Raw genomic sequence first — 19,006 nt, forward strand, 5'->3', positions numbered from 1 at the left:
TCAAAAGTAGAAAGGATTTCCAGTTACTTTGAAAACTAGGATGTCCTTCTTTCAGACTCACACTGTAGAGGCTAATCCATAGGAAAAGCTATTTTAAATCTTACAAAGTTTCTTCCCGTTCAAGTTAATCAAGGTGGGTTAAGCTGTTCCTTATAAGAAATTATAAGGAGAAACAAAGTTGATATAGACTCAATAAAAAAATTGAGTTATAAAGTATAGTACAATAAAGAAGCTTTCCTTTGTTTATATTTGGCTTTCAACCACATTACAAACTGCACAACATATGTTTAGATTTTTCAACTACAACTGAAAAAATGATCATTTAAAATATTAGTAAAGCACCTGTTAACTCGCTTAAATTATTTATAGATATCAAAGTAGATATTCACTAGAAATCTTCATTCAGTAAGACTGCATCTGATAGGGTCTTCCTGGCATTGGTACTAAGGCTATTGGTATTCAACATTTTTTCTCCATGATCTGGAAGTAAATACAAAGTAACAATTGATAAAAACCAGACACTCTTCATGGATTCCACAGACTGGAAGGAAGAAGGTGACGTGATCTGGATCATTTGACAAGCTTGGATCAATAGAATTTTATTTCAGTGTTACCAAATTCAGTTATATCTAGGAGTAAAGAACACAATTTTTACTTATAAATAGTCTTCATCCTGCAGAGTAATGATTGAGAAAGATTTAGAGTCAGAATGGAGGGACCACTTGCATTGCTTCTGCTGTCAAGCTATGGCTAACAGAGTGAATATGACCTTTAGGTCTATGAACAGAGAGGACTGAATAGAAATAAATGTTATTTTGTATAATAACAGTAAGATCAAGCCTGCGATACTACATGCAGTTTTGGTGCCAATAGTTGCACTGTATTTGCAAAGCTGGAGAAGGTAATACAACAGACATATTAATGTATCTTCTCCTCTCCCTGTATCATCTTAGGGTGAGAGACTGAACACAGGGCAACCTGATTTAAAAAAAAAAAAAACAAACAAACAACTGAGAAGTTGCTATCTTCAGAAAAAGACATAAGATACTAAAGATAAATTCTTTTTAACAAAACAGATATGGTACGGACAATGGCTGAAGCTGAATGAAGACAAATTTAAACTGGAAATAGGGCACAGAATTTTAACTGTGATTAACTACTTGAACAGATTATCCAGGGAAATGGTGGATTTTGTATACCCCGATATATTTACCATAAGGCTGGAAGTGATGTTTTGGACAAACAAATTGTTTGGCTTGGTGTATCGGTAAAAAAAAAAAAAAAAAAAACCAAAAAAACAAGAGAAGTGAAAAGCATAGTGGTATACAGAACAGACTGAAAGATGCAGAAGCATCTTCTAGCATTTTAAAAAAATCATCTATTAATCTGTTTGTATTTGTATTGAGAATGACTAAACCAGTGAAACATCACAACCAGCATGGATACACAACTGCAGTCACCATGAAGTCACCATGAGCCCAGGCTGTCCAACATTCTTCAGGGACTCAGTAGGTGGAGAGTTACAAGAAATATTGAGCTAAGGGGATACGCATCCCAGCCCTGGCACAGCTGTGGGAATCCTGCTGTTCTAGCAGGGCTCCCTCAGCTCCTACAGGGTACATGGCCCCTGTAGAAGTCATTGCTGTGCAGTCAGAGATGTGCCTTTTCTTTGGCTCCTCCACATTCCAGTACACAAATGAATGCTGGGAGGAAATGGCTTCCCCCACTTCAAAACAGAACTGTATCTGTCCCTCTCTGCCTTTCAGCAGTTTCATTTCAGTATTTTAATTTAATGGTTTCAGTAGCAAGTGCCAAAATACTTTTGAAGGTTAGACTTCACTGCTTATCTGATCAAAAAGATCTAGACCAGGAGAAAACTGAACTTTCACAATTCTGCTTAGTTCAGAAAGATCAAAAAACTTAGGGGAAAGGTTGAACATCTTAAAATACCTGTAAAATCCTCACTACAGTGAGGAATGGAAACACATCGCATAACATAAGAGCTTGTCATTCCACCTCAGTGCTGTCTTTTTAATCTTTCTTTACATTTTGCTAGCTAATAGTATCTCATGAGTCGATTACAACATTTTTACTTTAATAGCTAGAGGAATATTTAATACAGTGGTACGCTCTTGAGTGAGCTGAACATAAAGAGTGCCTGGGAGCAGTGAGATGCCATTCCTTGAACTTGCTTGCTACATAAGATGCAACCAGGTCCTCATCTGTACAATTTGTACAAGTTGTTCTGCCTTACTCAGCTAGTACCTCATCAGTTCAAAGAACTCAAATATAACTTCCCACTGAAAAAAAAAAATCTCAATAATGTAGTATTAAGTATAATGGTTTATACTTCTTTCAGTGGAGAAAATATAGAAGTTTCTATATGCACAGCTGAAAATCTCTGCAGTTAATTCTTTCAGGAACTTCCTTATAAGTTCTAGTTTAAAAAAAGCATACATATTATTCAATTGCAATTTGAATAAAGATGGACAACAAATATTGCAATACACCCAAATCAATTAGTTGTTAATGGCTCACCTCTCACAGTGTCTGTCACAGGTTCTCCCACTTAGTCTCAGCTACATTGGGCACCGGTTGTTGTAGTCAGAGTCCAACTCAGTTAAGCCTCACAGGGGGCACCGATTGCTGCAACACAAACAAGCTCTCAAGCTACAACAATGGGTTTACAGTCAGTCAGAGACTGCTGTCCATGCTGCTTCTCCTTTCCCCTCCCAGATATCAGACCACGCTGCTCCTCCTCCATCTAACCCCCCTCTCCCACCATCCTCAGGGCTATTTAACTACTTAGCAGGAACGAGCTACACCTGCACATCACCCATGTCCATCAACCCACCGCCTTTGAGGCAAGGCCACAGCTGCATGTTATCAATGCTAATCAACCCACTGCCTTCACTCCTCTACATTATCCTTTGATACAAAAACCTGAAAATAAATGTGAAAACAAATTAAATTATCTACAATTGAAGCACAGATCTCAAACCCACACATAAATGCTCAAATTAATTGTAACAGATAGTCCACTGATATCCCAAATATGATCTGTATACTTAACACAATTAAAAATTCATAAGCTATTGATTTTCCATATAGTTCCTATATATGCTTCATAGTTTTAACTGCAATAGACTTATCAATTATAAAACATACTTCAGATTACAAATGAGCTTATTATTCTTGACCGTGTAAGTACAGGAAGGTAAAAGTATTATTGCATATATCTTGTTAGGAGTTCTTAAACTGCCTTTCTGTAAGAGTTAGTACACTGGCCAGGAACTAAAGGAATAGAAAATTAGGAAGGAAATCTTCAAAAATTTTTCTTTTTTCCATTATACCTCCAAACTTGTTAACTACATTTCCTCAAATGAAGTCTTCCATATCTGACTTAGCAAATATGAACAAGATTGTCATTCCTCCGAAGGCCTGCAAGCCAAATTATTATAGGTGTCAAATACTTGAAGCTCCAATATAAATTTTTGCATGCTAATTGATCACTCCTCTCTGATTATGCTACCGTTTCTTCATTCTTTTAGTTCCTGAGGAGTTTTCTGTGTTTAATGGAAATGATACTTTTTCTTACTGTCCTCAAAAATATGCTCATATTAACGCAGTTTGCTGTTCAGAGATCCCATATTCTCTCACAGTGTTCACCAGAAATGTTACAAATACCCAATTTCTTCCTGAATGAATTAAAAAATAAGTCATATATTTTGAGTTTTAATGAAATAATAACAATAATTTGGATACACTATCTTTATTTCACTGTAAATATTTTTGTATTTTTATCTCATAGGAGATTGTTTTATTGTCTTTTGTGACACAGGACAGAGTTTTACTTTGTTTGGAAGCCAAAATGGAGTCAGACCTCGGAAATGCATTCAGGAAGGCTCATTTACTTCTTTGACATCTCAGGAAGTCTCTAGGACAACCAGAAGGCCTAAGAGTGCTACTTGATTTGGAGGTATTTTATGCCTTAACAAGGAACAAGACAGTATCTAAGCCCATTACTTACTGGGGAAAGAGAACAAATTAAGATGAGGTTGACATACAACTTTCTCTAGTTATTTCTTCCATAAAATGCATGAAATTTTGCAAGGTAAGAGGTATGCATATCAATAGGAAAAGAAAAAGGGTTGCAAACACTTTGAAGGACACAATCAGAATCAAAACCTATCTTGTAAAATTTGGGTTATAATCCAAAATGATAGTAACAAAGGCAAATGCCAAGTGCCACAAATGAAATTACATAAATAAAACAGTGAGGAGTAACTAGTAGTGGAGAGCAGATCAAGAAATGAAGTGAATCCCAAATGATCCAAGTTACTAACACAATACTACTGCAAAAAAAGGGTTGTTCAGTATAGAATATACTAACATAACTGTTGTGTCAAATTCATGTAAAAAATTTCTCTGTGATGAAACCACAGCTGAGTGCATGCAGTTTCAGGCACTGTCATGCAGGAAAGATATAAACGTGGGGGAAAGCACGTGGAGGAGAACAAGAAGGAAACACATTCAGAAAACACGGTCTATCAGGGATACTTCAAGGAATTTATTCTAGAAAAAAGACATATCTTTCAGTCTGTAAAGAGTGTTCGTAAAGAATACAGTATTCAGTTATTCTCCATGGTAACAGGGGGAGAAGAACAGTAAAATTCAATTTGGCCAAAAAAACAATAATTAAAAGTTAATGAAAATCCAGTTGGATATTAGGAAAAACCTTCCAAAACTGCCAGCATCAGGAAATTCTGGAGCGGTTTACTAAGAGAGACTGTGTTTAGTTTACTATGACCTGGTTAGACCAGCTGCTTCCTAATTAGAAGTCATGACCCCAGCTGGAGTCAGAGGTTTTCTCATCCAGTGTGAGCAAGCCCAAGAACAGTCAGCTGCTGGAGGAGAAGGCAAGGCACAGCAGAAGTCACACAGGGAAGACAACTTGCAAGCACAGAGGTCTGAGAACTGCTGTGGTAGACAAACATCTGCTTTTCTTAGGATTTGATTGCCTAAATACACTAGTCGGCTTCAATGAAATGAGTCAGACTGGATCTGCAATATCTCCAGATACCCCTTGCAACAGATGTCCTTGAGGCCTCTGCTCACCCTACCTACATGTCTAGGATTTTAAAAGTTCACATGCGTTGGTTATATTAGATTAGACAAAAAAGATGACTCTGCTGCCCTTTACAGTGATGGTACATTATGTTTTTACATAATCATGCAGAAAGAATATCTCAGCTGTAAAGTCAGTAGAAAGTATGCCATGCTCTTTTCTAGTTTTATTGAGGAGCAACGTTGTCCTGTTTTATCATAGTAAAGAACTTATTTTGTCGTCGCACCATTTACAAGCTCCAAAAATACCATTTCACCACACACAAAAACGTATCTGAAGTTATAACCCCATAGCACGTCCAAAAGAAAATCTGAATCTTCCAAAATCTAATTGCAAAGCTTTCTAGCTGCTTTTCCACTTTCATATGCTTGTGTTTCTGTTCTGCAGGCTGCCCATAGCTGTTTACTAATAGACATAAATACATGGGGATCTGCAAAATGTCATGTGTTATCACAGAAACATAGAATAAGGGAGGTTGCAAAGGACTGCAGGAGGTCAGCTGGTACGACAGCTTGGTCAAAGCAGGGCTAGCTGAATTTAGATCCAAATTCAAAGTTAAAACAGGCTGCTCAGAGTCATATCCAATAAAGCTTTTAATATCTCTAAAAATGGAGAATCCATAGCCTCTTTACCTCTCTGTTCTACTGTCTAAAAAATCCCTCTTTGGGTAGTCCCACCTTTGATAGCACCCCAGCTAGCAAAACCTTGCCGTGCAAACCCAATACAAACAGGTTTGGGTTTTTTCCTTTTGCAGAGCTCAGATATTTGGTTCATCAAGAAGGTCAAAGGCACACAGCCTTGTCTTTTACAGTTCACTCCTCTGGGTTTACCCAATACATCCTTTTGGGGTAAGATGATTAACAATCAAATTAAAAGGCATCTCCATGGGGCTCCTCATACTGTTAACACAGGAAAACTTCCATCATTTGACATACTTAAGGCTGTCCTTTTGTATTTTTGGGTTTAAATGAACTTTAATTTTATTAAGGTAAGGCAGTGAATTTTGGATTTAAGTGCTATCTGGATATTCAAGGGAATTTCTTTAAATACTTATTTTTTTAATTATGTGCCACTAAATGCCATCAACCACATTGTTATTATTTGTGAACCATACTGACCTTAATAAAGCCATATAACAGAGTAAGATAAATTGTAAATTCTGTCTACTTTGGAAGTGAAGCCACAATTGCACTAGAGTTCATAAACTCAAGGTTGCTGTCCTAAAACTTTTCTAAATGGCCTATTTCTAGGGGCCTGTTTTTGTGCAGAATTATGGCACACACTGAGCTGTGTACTGAGTCAGCAGGAATACTCACAATGTATGAAGCTAAGCATGTGTCTTCTAATTCACCCTAGCATCTGGACCCAATTCAAAACAACGCATTTCACTTACTATATAACGGGGAAAGAGAGGGAGAGAGAAGAATCATGCATGTTGTCAGAGTCTCTAAGTGTCCACAGTTCAATAGTTCAAAAAAATAAAAAGTTTCATCTGTAAGTGTAAGTAATAATCTCTCACTTCTTTCTAATGTATCCATTTTTGTTTGTCTAATAGGTAGGTAGCATCAGATATGCATCTCAGGGAAGGATTTCAGAGATGGTGGTATTGCTGAACAATGAAATTGTTACAGTAAGATTCTATGTAACAGAGTTAGCTTAAAAAAGGGGGGGGGGGGGGGGGGGCGGGCAAGGAAAAGAAAATGAAAAATTGAAGAAGAAATAACGGAGAAAAGTAAGTGCTGCTTGATTACCAGAGGGACAGACAGTGACGTACAAAGACTCAGGATAGAGAAGACACTGTAAATGTTTTCTCATCTTATAGAGCTTCTCAGTGAAACACAAGACAGTAAGGTATTGAAGTGATACTGAAGTTTCTGAACAGTGCTCACAGATTTCGGCCTGAGTTTTCCCTGAGCGAAAATGTGCACATGAAACAGGCAGGTGGTCTGAGCCCATAAAGTAGATCTGAAACATTAGCGATGTTTCAAAAGTTACTGCATATGTGTACATCAATAGTAGGTCATTACAAAATTCATCCATGGCCTTATAGACAAAATGTCAGAGAAACAGAAAAGATCTTCAAAAGCTGTTCAGAATTTCCAATGGGAAAAAATGAACGTACCCAGACATGGTAGACATAACCAATGGCAAGAACATGAGACTGGGAATCAGATGTCCTGAACAGTATTGCCTGGTATTTATGAGCATAAGCAAACATTTTATTTTCCTATAACCTCGTTTATAGATCTGAAAATTGTGGAGATGGAGCATTTAATACAACCAAGGTGCTTAAATAAATGGAGCACTATTTCAATTGCTTTCTTCCAGCAAAATTACTGTTATTACTGTCCTATGTAACACAAATACTGATATTTTAGGCATATTCCATTACCAAGGTCTGTACTTGTGTTCCCAACGCTTCCACTGAAATAATAAAATACTTGCCTTTGGCTTCCACAGAGGTACAAACAAGTTCAGTATGTTTTTTCTGACAACTGTACAAACATATTAAACAATATGGGATTAGGCTACAGCACGTAAGAGAAGCATTAGACAGGCATTTTCACTACTAACAAGCACACTGCTCTTCCAGGATGTTTATCATTTTTCATTCCAACCACACTGGCATGAAGAGTCTTTGGAATAGGTAGTTTTAGTTTAAAAACACCTTCTCATTTTTAATCCAGTGATAGGCAAGAGAAAGGTATCTTCGGGTGTTTTACTAAAGTAAAATAATCTACAGGTGAGAAGGAGAGTTAGGATTTTACATAATTATGTAAAAAAGACACGCGATTTATATTCTTCCACAGGATACCATCTTAGTACCGCTACCCGGCGTATAGTTCTTTCTTTTACTCAAAAAGCACTGGGTGATGCAACAGCAATGAAAGTGCAGTTTCAAATCTCGCTTAATGACCCACGGTATAAGGAAAGGATATCAGGAACTTGTTACTGTCATTTCAGGGAAGTATTGCAAAAATATACTTTAACATATGAAGTGTAAAGTAATTCCAGGCAATTCTTGTTGAATAACAATATGCAAAGTAATTTGCAGTCAGTTGTTATTTGGCCTCTCTCCTGGGCTCAGTACTCAAGCAAAGTTCTCATGATTTCTGGGGAAGCAACTAGCTGGGACTGTTTTCAATGGTATCTGCAGATTAAGCAGAATTTATTCCATTAAATCCTGTACTTGCCAAAACACTTTAATATTGAGCGCAAAGCACAAGCTGGAATTTTTGATTTTATTTCAGATAAAAACAGAAAAGCTTTCAAATATGGAAATAGTATGTAAAGGTTGGCTGTACTATAAGTTGCTGTTAGGTATAATGATTTGTAAAATTAAAAATAATTTATTACAGTTGAAATAAGTACTGTTTTTAAATGTAATGTAATATATTTTCACATTGCACAATATTAATTTTTTCTTTAGTCCTTTGTAAAATGGTATTGCCTGGATTTTCCAGCCTTTAATCAATAACACCCTTCTGTGACTGTTGGCCTCTTTTTGTGGAGGAGATCAAACTGGGATTCTCTCCAGAAATATAATTCCTTAACCTTTACAGAATTCCTTAACCGGCTAGAGGGCAATTCTCCCTTCACAGGGCTGAAAGAGCTGCCTCTGTTGCCCTGCAGAATGATGAAAGTGGTCGGGGCACAACCACACCTCAAAAGGATTCTGAAAAGTAACTTGTCAGTATTTTTATTTTCTGTGGGGGTGGGGGTGGGTTGCAAAAAAACATCCTGAACTTGCTCTCTCACTCCATTCCTCAATGTTTAAGATGAAATCAGAGCAATTCTTCTGTAAGCCCTATCCTCTAGTCAGATTCTGACCTACTCTAAATACTTGCACACATTCCAAAATTTTACTTATTATGGAAATGAAGAAATATAAATTACAAAGTTTTATTTTTTTCTTCATGGCAGACCTTAAAGGTGAAAATCCAATTCTCTGCGTTTAAGAACGTCTTTTTAATTGCACTGACCAGCTCCTGTTTTCATAGAGCTTTAGCTATTCCTCTCTGTTCTGAACATTCGTATTCAGTGAGATTAAGAAGAAAACTGGATATTTTAAAACATAAATATCCAAAGGTATGCACAGCACCATTGTGGTACTTGCCAATACGACAAAAGGTACAAGAGCTAGTAAGATCAGTGAGCTTTAAAGTGTTTGTATATTGATTTTTTTTTTTCAGAGGTATTTATAAAAACAATGTCCACATGTAATACAAGCAAAAATATTCTAAATGTTTCAAATAATACTTCAGGGGGAAAAAAAGTGTACTTTATAGTTTACTGTAAGATGGAAACTGGTGTGTAATCTAAACAATGTGATTACACCTTACCCTTCCAGAGATGTCCAGTAAATTCGTAGTATGACTTCACTGGTTACCAATCAGAAAACATAACCCTAAGCTACAGCATGACTTTTATTGCATACTTTGTCACTGATTTATGACAATCATGAAGGCCTGTTATGCATCTTGACATAACTGGGCATTAATAAAAACAGAACTGCATTAGTTATGCCTTTATAGAAGTTTCTGGAATGCATTGGTATTATTTTGGCATGTTGTTTTAAATTGAAGATATGTGCTTTGCTGTAATGCAGTTGAATTTTTCTTCATATAAACCACTTGTCCTTAAGAGAGCTCTAGCTAAACATAAGTTGAAGTGGTTTGTGCAGCAGGTACTACATATTACAGTTTTAAGTTGCTCTCTTTTATGTTCCAAATTGACAAAGAAAGGTGGTTTTTTTCCCTTTTTCACTGTATAGATCATGCCAGTCTCCTTCAACACACTGGGGAGTTTTCATATTGCTTTCCTGTTTGGCAATACACTAACGTGGTTTGTCTTCTTAAAAGCTTCCTGATGAATTGTGGTTTTCTTCCTCAGTAAACTACTTAATATTATCAGGCAGTCAGATGGGTATTTTGTGCACATTAAAGGTGTACAAATAATTTGCAGATGCCAGCATTGAAGACCCTGTCTTAAGATTCTTCTCAGAAGGAAATGAGGCCTTATTTAATCATCTAAAAAAGTCATTACATCTGCATTAAGTACACTATGATTTTAATGTTCAACTCATTATACATCTTTTCCTAGTGAAGACAAAGCTGTTATAATCAGGTTAGACAGCAGCAAGAGTCAATATAAAATGCTTTATACTAATTCATTTTGGCTAGGTTCTGGTTCTGCATCTGACTCTTCAGCCTGGCTACAAATCCTTGTTCCATGTTTTACTTGATCTGTGCCATAACACACTAGAAACCCCACAACAGTGTGGCTCAAGGAAAGTAATGGTACATCTCAGCTTACCACAACAGACCTTGAATGACAGTTACACCGTCTCCTGTCTTACACTGGTACAGTAGCTATTAAAGTTCTTGTTGCTTGGAACTTGAAAGTTGCAAATTAAGGCATGGATCATTGTGGCAAGTCCACTACCAAAAGAAGCTGAAATAATTTTCTGATTAGCCATAGCTAGAAAAAAGATTGTGTCATTCACCACTACTTGGAATGGACAATTAAGCACTCATAAGCTGCACAGTTCTTAACTACAATTGATTATGAACAGAAAAATACTGAATTGGTAAAGAAAACAAGCTTTAAAGATAAATAGAATGACAAAACACAAGGTATTTCTGGCACAGAAGGTGCAGATACTGTCTTTCAGTTCCTGAAGACCTCTCATTTAGTAACCTTCATCTCATCAGTGTCAGGTTTTAGCTCATCTGCCTGCATCGAAATTCTCTGTCATAACAGCTGCTAGCAAAAAGCAGAATCCACAACATGGGAGACTCTGAACAGAAACATTTTCAGATCCCATGGTTTAATTGTTCTGGTGAAAACTACAGCTAGTGGCAACTCCAGCAGTTTGTCATAATGAGAAAGCAAGCTATTCACAGAAGTCTGAATGGGCAAACACAAATCTGATGCTGCTCCACAGGGAAACACTATGGGAGTTATGGTCTTCGTTTTGCAAGCTTCCACTGCTTTTCTGTAATTTCAAAACATTTCTGTGTGACCTCAAGCCTTATGAATTTTTGTTGGCAACTTGTGAAGGATGCAATAAGATGTCTGTTATTTTCGTAAGCCCTGGGACTTATGACAGGTAGAGAAAGTCCGTGTAATGTTCTCCCTTGCTAAAAGTTGTTCTTTATTCTCGTTGTTATCAGATAAATTTACTATATACTATAACCTTGCTACCTATGGTCTCAGAAGTGGCTATATTTCACTTTTTGTTTATCTTTAATTTGGTCAGATTTTTTGAAAGTGAATTTGAGACACTAATCCAGTGATGAAAAACCTTAATTTTCTTTTCTTTTCCACTACAAAACACACTATTTTGAATGCATTGTCTGTATAGTAGCTATAGTATATAATCCAGATCTTCAAATAATTCATTTGCTCTCTGTTAAAGCACAGTTTTAGTCACCATTACTTAATGTGCAAGTCAAATACTACAATCTACGCTGGATTTTGCATAGTTGCTTTAAGATCGCAATAGACAATGATTCCTTTGGAAAAGAAGTGTGGTCTGCTTGTTTTCTAATTGCAGAACATACTTCATAAGATTACAATCTACTATGTGTCTTCATTGTCTAATGGGAATATGCCTTTTTTGGGACTGGTTTAAAGTCATGGGACACAACAGTTTCATTGGAGTTGGCTTTCTTTTTCTCTGCTTCATGGCAGTGGTATCCCTGATAATGACACCAATGTGTGTATGTATCCTAGTTCTGTATAAAGTATGCTTCATTTCCTCTGATTTTTCCAAAAGAAAGCTCAGAGTCATAAAAATGAGTAATGTCTCTTTCTTGATATGGAAATCTCTAAAATCCCTAAGAACAGTTCAGTTGTGACAGATGATGTTAAATAGCTACATGGGCTGAGTAGTTTAGCAATATGAAAAATGACTACAGAAAAAACACCCAGGCTTAATCATTTCTGATTAAACACAGAACTACATAGAAGTAAGACAGCAATAAATGCCAGTATTTTGGACCCCAGCCTGTGACAGTGCACAGCTCTGTGCAGGTTTGCAAAACTGATAGGAATCAGAGAAGCAGGAGGAGGCTGCCTTTCCTTGCACCACTATGCACTCCCTCTGACACCATGGCAGCATGTGCATTTTTCAAAAAAATACCCTCTTTGAAGTCTGGCATATACAGACACGTACAGACATCTAAACCAGACAAAGAGATAAGGGAGGGTAAGCCACCTTCCTCCTCAAAGGAAGACAGTCCTCTGTTGTATCCCATATGCACAGTTCTGTCTCAAGAACTATTTGCATCCTCAGAATTTTTCCTGCACTATTATTTCCAGGAAGAAAGATCAGTGACATGTATTACAAGACGCTGAAGTTTCTGAAGAGTCTTCAATTTTGCAGGAAAATCAAAGAACCATCTTGCAAATTCTAAGCAAATGACTTTGAAACTACTCCTAAAATCCCCCTTTGTATACACTCATTCTGCCTTTACTTTCCTTCTCTCTTCATACAAACACATGCAGTTCAGAACTCACTTGAAACACCCGTAGTGAAATCATCAGTATTTTTGTTAAATATTGAACAGAAATGTTGTGAAATTTTGAACAGAATTTGTACAATGCATGTGGGGAAAAAATATTGTTTCTCAGACCAGAGACAGGATGGAATACATAACCCTTCCAGCCCCAGGTTATACAATTCTATTTTCAGAAATGGCTGTACCTAATACTGTTTTGCTTCCATTTTCAGAGAAATTCATGTGCAACCTCATATTATGCTGGTTTGTTTTGTGTGTGCTGCATGTGCTTGCTGACCAAATGATCATTGTACTTGTCATTAAGTGCCAGCCGTTTTTTTCGGTCTGCACATGCCCTCCACAGCTTTTCCTATCACGTTAGTAATCTTTTATTTGTTAATCACATTGAGGTGACTGCTGTTAAATGAGAGCACTGTGGAGTTACCAGAAATTATGTGCACAGAACTTGCAATGCCCTCTAGTGTTTCTTGCTTGCAAATCAAAATTTATAGTCTGAAAATTAATCAGAATGGTTGGCTAATTGGATTTTTAAGTCCCTCTGTGGATACTGAAAACAAGCACAATTGTAAATACAGCCGTATCATGAAACATAGAAGATTAGGTAAAACTGTCCTCAGCTGAGACAGGTTGTGGAATGTTTTTGGCATTTGAAATTAAAACAGTGAACAATATGCCTCTCAACTTCTCCTGCAAACTGTTAAGACTCTGTTTATTGGTAAATCCATGCATTCAGGACATGCTTGCAAAAGAAATGTGATGTACCTACAGTCACATAGTGAGAAAGAAGCCATGACACTACCTATAGCTGAGTGAGTCTTCCAGAGGCTGGGGCACAGGATTAGATAGCTCTGTCCCTGCAGTGCCACAGGCTCCTTTCAGCTGCATGATCCTATGCACAGGGTCAAGATGATCAAGTGCATCTGCTATATGGAAGAAATAAAGAGGGAGACTATGTCAGATGAAAATGCTTTGATAAGATGGAAAGCAAACAAATACCTGAGATTTCAGAGACCACAAGAAATAAAGTTGCACAGTAGTTTGATTAGAATTCTGTTATCTCAGAAGAGTGAACGTCATCTCCTAAACAACACCATGACTGCCCTGATTTTTGTGCAAGTAAGTAGTGAGAAATAGCACAGATGCTGGAAGACAACAGGCAACCAGGCCAAGACATGCCACAGTGTATTTAGAATGTTCTATCCCAAATTACAGAAATCATAAAGGCTACATGTACATCAGGATTTTGTCAGATGAGAAAACTAGCTCACTATTAGCTAGCAACTATCTGAGAAATAAAAAATATTTTTAGAGCTGTGAATGCTTTGATTTCCTGATCTGTAGCACATCAGCAGTAATGTATCGTTACAGCACTGAGCGCAAGCTAACCAGGTTTGATCACACTTTTAGGGTCAAGCAACTATCTCGTACAGCATTGCTCTTATTGTGTAAGTTTTTGGCTTGTTAGTTGAGACATTGCAACCCTCCTGCTGTACATGCTCATATATGCCCATAGTATCTCTTTACATAAAGGTACTCAGTGTTGCCTCATTAATCTGAAAAAATACCAATTTTAGATAGTTTTGATACTCCAAACACATAAAACTTTAAAAAAATAATAATAAATTCCAAAGCAATGTTGTGACAAATTCACAAACTGCCCCTTAATCATTTCTGACAGTTTAAGTAATGATTGACTTATTAATGTATTGGTGTTTATTGTATGAGTGTATTGGTTTTATAAAAACAATTTTCTTACTCCAAAAAAAATAGATGCAAGTCATCTTTAAAAAGTAACATAATCAAAACAGTGACACACAAAGTGGTGCTTATGGGACAGAGTGATCATAATGTGCTATCAATCACTGAAGGAGGAATGAATGGCAAACTGCAACACAGAAAAACAAAACATCAGGCAGAAATAAACCACCTTGTTCTTCGATGTTCTTCGTACTAAGTAACAGTCAATACCAGTTAACCCTTTTGCCAATATATAAAGTTTTATGGCGGTTTGTCATCCAATAGCTTCAGCATTCAATAGTTTCAGCAGGAACAAAATGAGGCTCAGTGTTTTTCCCAAATGGTTTTATTTACTGTTTGAAGGCAAGGCAGGTAAGGAAAGACTCAGCTAAGCTTTGGGGGAAGGCATTTCCTTTCAGTTTTAACGCTGAGATGCTGGTTTCCTTTTGCTGTTTGTGCAGGCTTCAGAATCAGAAAGCCCTAAGAGTGACAGCGCAGCTGGAGACTGAAATCTAAGCTGTAATTCTAGGTAGGTTCAAGATGTAGCTGCAATTTAGGGTTCCTGCTGGGATGTCACATACAAAGGATTTTTTTTATACTTTTCATGGGCTTCAGTTGGGGACTGTATAAATATCAAGCAGGAAATAGATTACTTTAAAACAAGATGCTACCTTTAATTCTTTAATTTGCAGAAATAAATATCTAATGAATAGAAATTTAATTCTTAGGGACAGATCCTCAGGCACTTAACTTCTCATCGATTTTGACAGCTTTTAGGCATCTGAAGTTCTTTCAGGATGTAGGTCTTAACCTCTATTATGCTTTTAATTCCGAGCACCGTGAGGAAGCCCAGAAATAATTACAAACAAAGAGAAAGAGCAGTGAAGTTCACATTAAGCTGTAGTTCTTCATCATCCTCAAATCTACACCAGCTGAATAAAACTCTAAAAATCAGATTTTAATCAATAAGTTTTTTACACATGTCCAGAATGTTTAAGCTACAAGAACTTTTTTACTTGTAGCTTATGGCTGGGGGCGGGGGGGAGGCCTAGAAGAAAGAAGGGCCAGGAAGCATTAATAATAGAGATAGTGGTAATGTCATGTCCCTAATCATTTGACCTGAAATTGTGATTGTGAAAGGCAGTAGTTTATCTGTACAGCAATAATCTCAAAAAAAGTGAGATTGGAATGGATAGTAAAAACTTTGCTCAGCACCAGGTGGTGCTATTCTGCTTTTTTGTAAAATCTTGTGAGCTACTAAAATATTTACATTTTAAAAGCATAACCTCTGATTAAATGAGTGAGAGAAGTATCTGTTTTCTCAAGCTATAAGTCAGTTGTGACTGCTTTCAGTGTTATGCATGTATATATTTAAGAAGTGGAGGATTCTCTGCACACCTGATAGGAAAATTTTAAAAGCCTTTAACTTTTAAAATAATCCTACTTACCTCATGATTAAACTACTTATATACATTGTTTAATCCATAAAAATTCGACATACATTTTTTTGAGAGTCCCACACAAGAAAGGAAATCCAGCTTAATTCAAAAGCACTGGTCGTGAGATGGCACGTACAAAGTGTGCATATTTGCTTGTGAATGCATAAATCACAGGCAAGCTGCCTAATGAATGTTCCATAAATTTCCTTTCCTTCAGTGTTACATAAGATTAATACACAATCTTATCATTGTTATTACATGAATTAGGACAGAATGTTTTTTGCCATGGGTTACTGTCAATGATCGTGACATATACGACATTGCCAGCCCCAAATATTAATTAGCATACATCAAATCATTAACCATTAGATTTCTTTTCAATTATGAGATCTGAACACAATAAAAGTGTGGTTTTGTCTTCTTTCTTAGTACCAATAAAGTTGAATTTTCATGTTCTACTTTGAAACCATTAGGATTAGGTACAGGAACCATATTCCTTAAAATAAAATTAAATATTCACATGTCTCCAGAATCTGGACTTGAAAAAAAGTGCTTATTTTTATAAAAACAAAAAAAAACCTCATTACCAAGAAAAAAAACATTCAAGTAAAGTTTTTACAAACAAACCTATAATGCAACAACAAGTCTACTTGCTGCTTGAAGGAAGCAAAAAGACAGAAGGAGTGAGCTAGCTGAACACCTAAGTCTTTCTCCAGAAACTCAGACCAGAAGGTGGGGATAAGAGTAAAAGAGAGCCTTAAAATCAATTCCAGAAAATAAATCTGGGGTCACAGGATTTTTTTTTTTTTATTATTTAGCATGTTTGCCAGATATTCTTATACTTTGCCCAGATGTTCATATAAAGCATAAGTTGCCCCTTTTTATAGATCTCATCTACTTCTCAGAAGAGCAGATGGTCACAAACCACATTTATAGACAAATTTACAGGAACGTTATCAGCTTCAGTTTAACAAAATCTAATTATGTTTTAGCAGCCTTTGCAATATATCAATAATCTCATAATATTTTAGAACAGCTTTTTCAGCTAGACTTGGACTCCTCATTTGTACAAAAAACTCTTAGAGGAAGTAATGAAAATCTAGTAAATTATTTTAAAGGCCACAAAGTAGCCACATGTTGCCACTCTATACCCACTATTCTGCAAACTGAAAAGTCTTTGCAGAGGGAATTGATGGATTGATTGAAATGACCAACAGCATCCTACACTCTCTTCAGTTTATCACTTACTCCTTGGACTAATGGTTTACCCCTGGACTATTAATTCTTATTTCCAGGGGTTCATGTATTGCTGACTGCCAGTTTGTTAAAAGTATTGCCTTTGGGGCTGGTTTTGAAGAGATCCCAGAATTACAGGAAATTTGTTTGACAGATAAACTGGGTTTTCTCTCTTGCTGCTGGAAAGCTGGACTGAAGGCAGTCATGGCAACTGCATACAGTGTTTAGTGCCGCTGCACTCTGAGGACAGATCATTAAATTCAGCATAGCTGAGTTAAACTTCTGCTCTCTGCAGTGCAGTGCTGATATAATACAAACGAGTTAACAGGACAACAACTTGGGGAACCAGCTTTCTCCACACAGACAGAAAAGAAGAAGCTATCCTTTAAGTGATGCAATAACACCAAAATCTCTGTGTTTTGACATGGGTTTTTTTCATGCATCTAGCCTCCATTAGAATAAAAAGCACAGAGACAGATGTTCATATTTGATCGTGTCAGAAGTGAAAAGTAGATATTATCTCTGCCTCCTATATAACCTTGATAGCTGGTTGTGAAAAGGAGGCAGAGCCTGGAAACCTCTCCTTGGCAAAAATACCCTCCAACCCCACCTCTCGACCTTTTAAATACAGCAACGGGAGTATGCATCTTCTGGTGAGTGGGAGCCTATCCTACCTTGTTATCTGAGAATAAATATACACTCCGCAAAATTGCCATCACTATCCACTATTAATCAGCAGAAAATCAAGTAATACTAGAAATAAACCACTATAGGCTTGAAGAATATTTCTACACAGAATAGCAGAATTTATGCACACTCCTCCTTTATGGGTCTTGATTCTGAAGAACGGTATTCACTAATGAAAATGGCTGCTTTTTACTAATCTTTGCCGTGATTTTTAAGTTTTTGAGACAGTAGAAGCCTATTTGTTAATGAACCCACTTACCAAAAAAAGCAATATAACAGCACAAAACAATCCAGTGCTGATTAGTTTCCTTGATGGGTTTTCATCCCTTGTGGTAATGTAGCCCTTGCTTGCCTACTACATCCAAAGAGAAACAATCTCCTGTTTAAAAGTAAAAGATAAACTACACATGACCTGGTCAGATGGAGAGGGGAAAAAAATCATTAGGTTCTCAAATCTCTCTCATTTCAGATGAGTAGAAAATGTGGTCTCTGGTTCATCATTCCTGGATCCCTTTGGTTACCATAGCTTAATGTAACAGATACATGAACTTGACACTCAGCTGCCACAGTTTATAGCTTGGCATAACAAAATAAATGGAAGTAGACAGGGGGTTAAGTTAATATGCTGGACTATGAGTTGCAGCTGGTGAAATGCATTCTCAGCACCTGTTCTGCTGTCTCTGTTACAGGGGTAGTTTCATAAGAGAAAAGATGAGGAAGGATAGAATAGCCTGGAAAGTAACCTTGTGCTCAAACAACAATGTGCCATAGCCCTTAGTTTGGGAACCGAGTACAGTAAGGTACAGTCTGCCTTACCCATAGGTATAATCAAGCAGAACAAAATAGCTTTTTCTACAAATTTATCACCAGTACAAAAAAAATGTTATAGGCAAAAATGATCTAAAAGAGACAAAACCTCCAAACCCTCCCTGCTCTGCACTCCTAATTTCCATTAAATTCTTAGAATCTTGGTACAACTTTTGTCTTCTCCAAACAGTCACAGTCAGCCCGCTTTCATTCAGACCTCACACTTCACCCATCCTGGGTCAGCAGCCAACAGCTCTGGCAGCTGGCTGCTACCAGGACATTGGACTAGGAAGTATGTATTGCCTCAAGGGGAGGGGATTGATTAATAATTTCCTATTTCCCCTTCCAAATTCAGTGGAAGGGATAAAGTCTCTTCTGAAAGACTTCAGCTATCCCCAGAGTACTAACATCTTAGAGCTAATTATATAAATGACAAACCATATATA

The sequence above is a fragment of the Falco peregrinus genome, chromosome 2 (assembly GCF_023634155.1).
Source record: "Falco peregrinus isolate bFalPer1 chromosome 2, bFalPer1.pri, whole genome shotgun sequence".
Classification (NCBI taxonomy): Eukaryota; Metazoa; Chordata; class Aves; order Falconiformes; family Falconidae; genus Falco; species Falco peregrinus.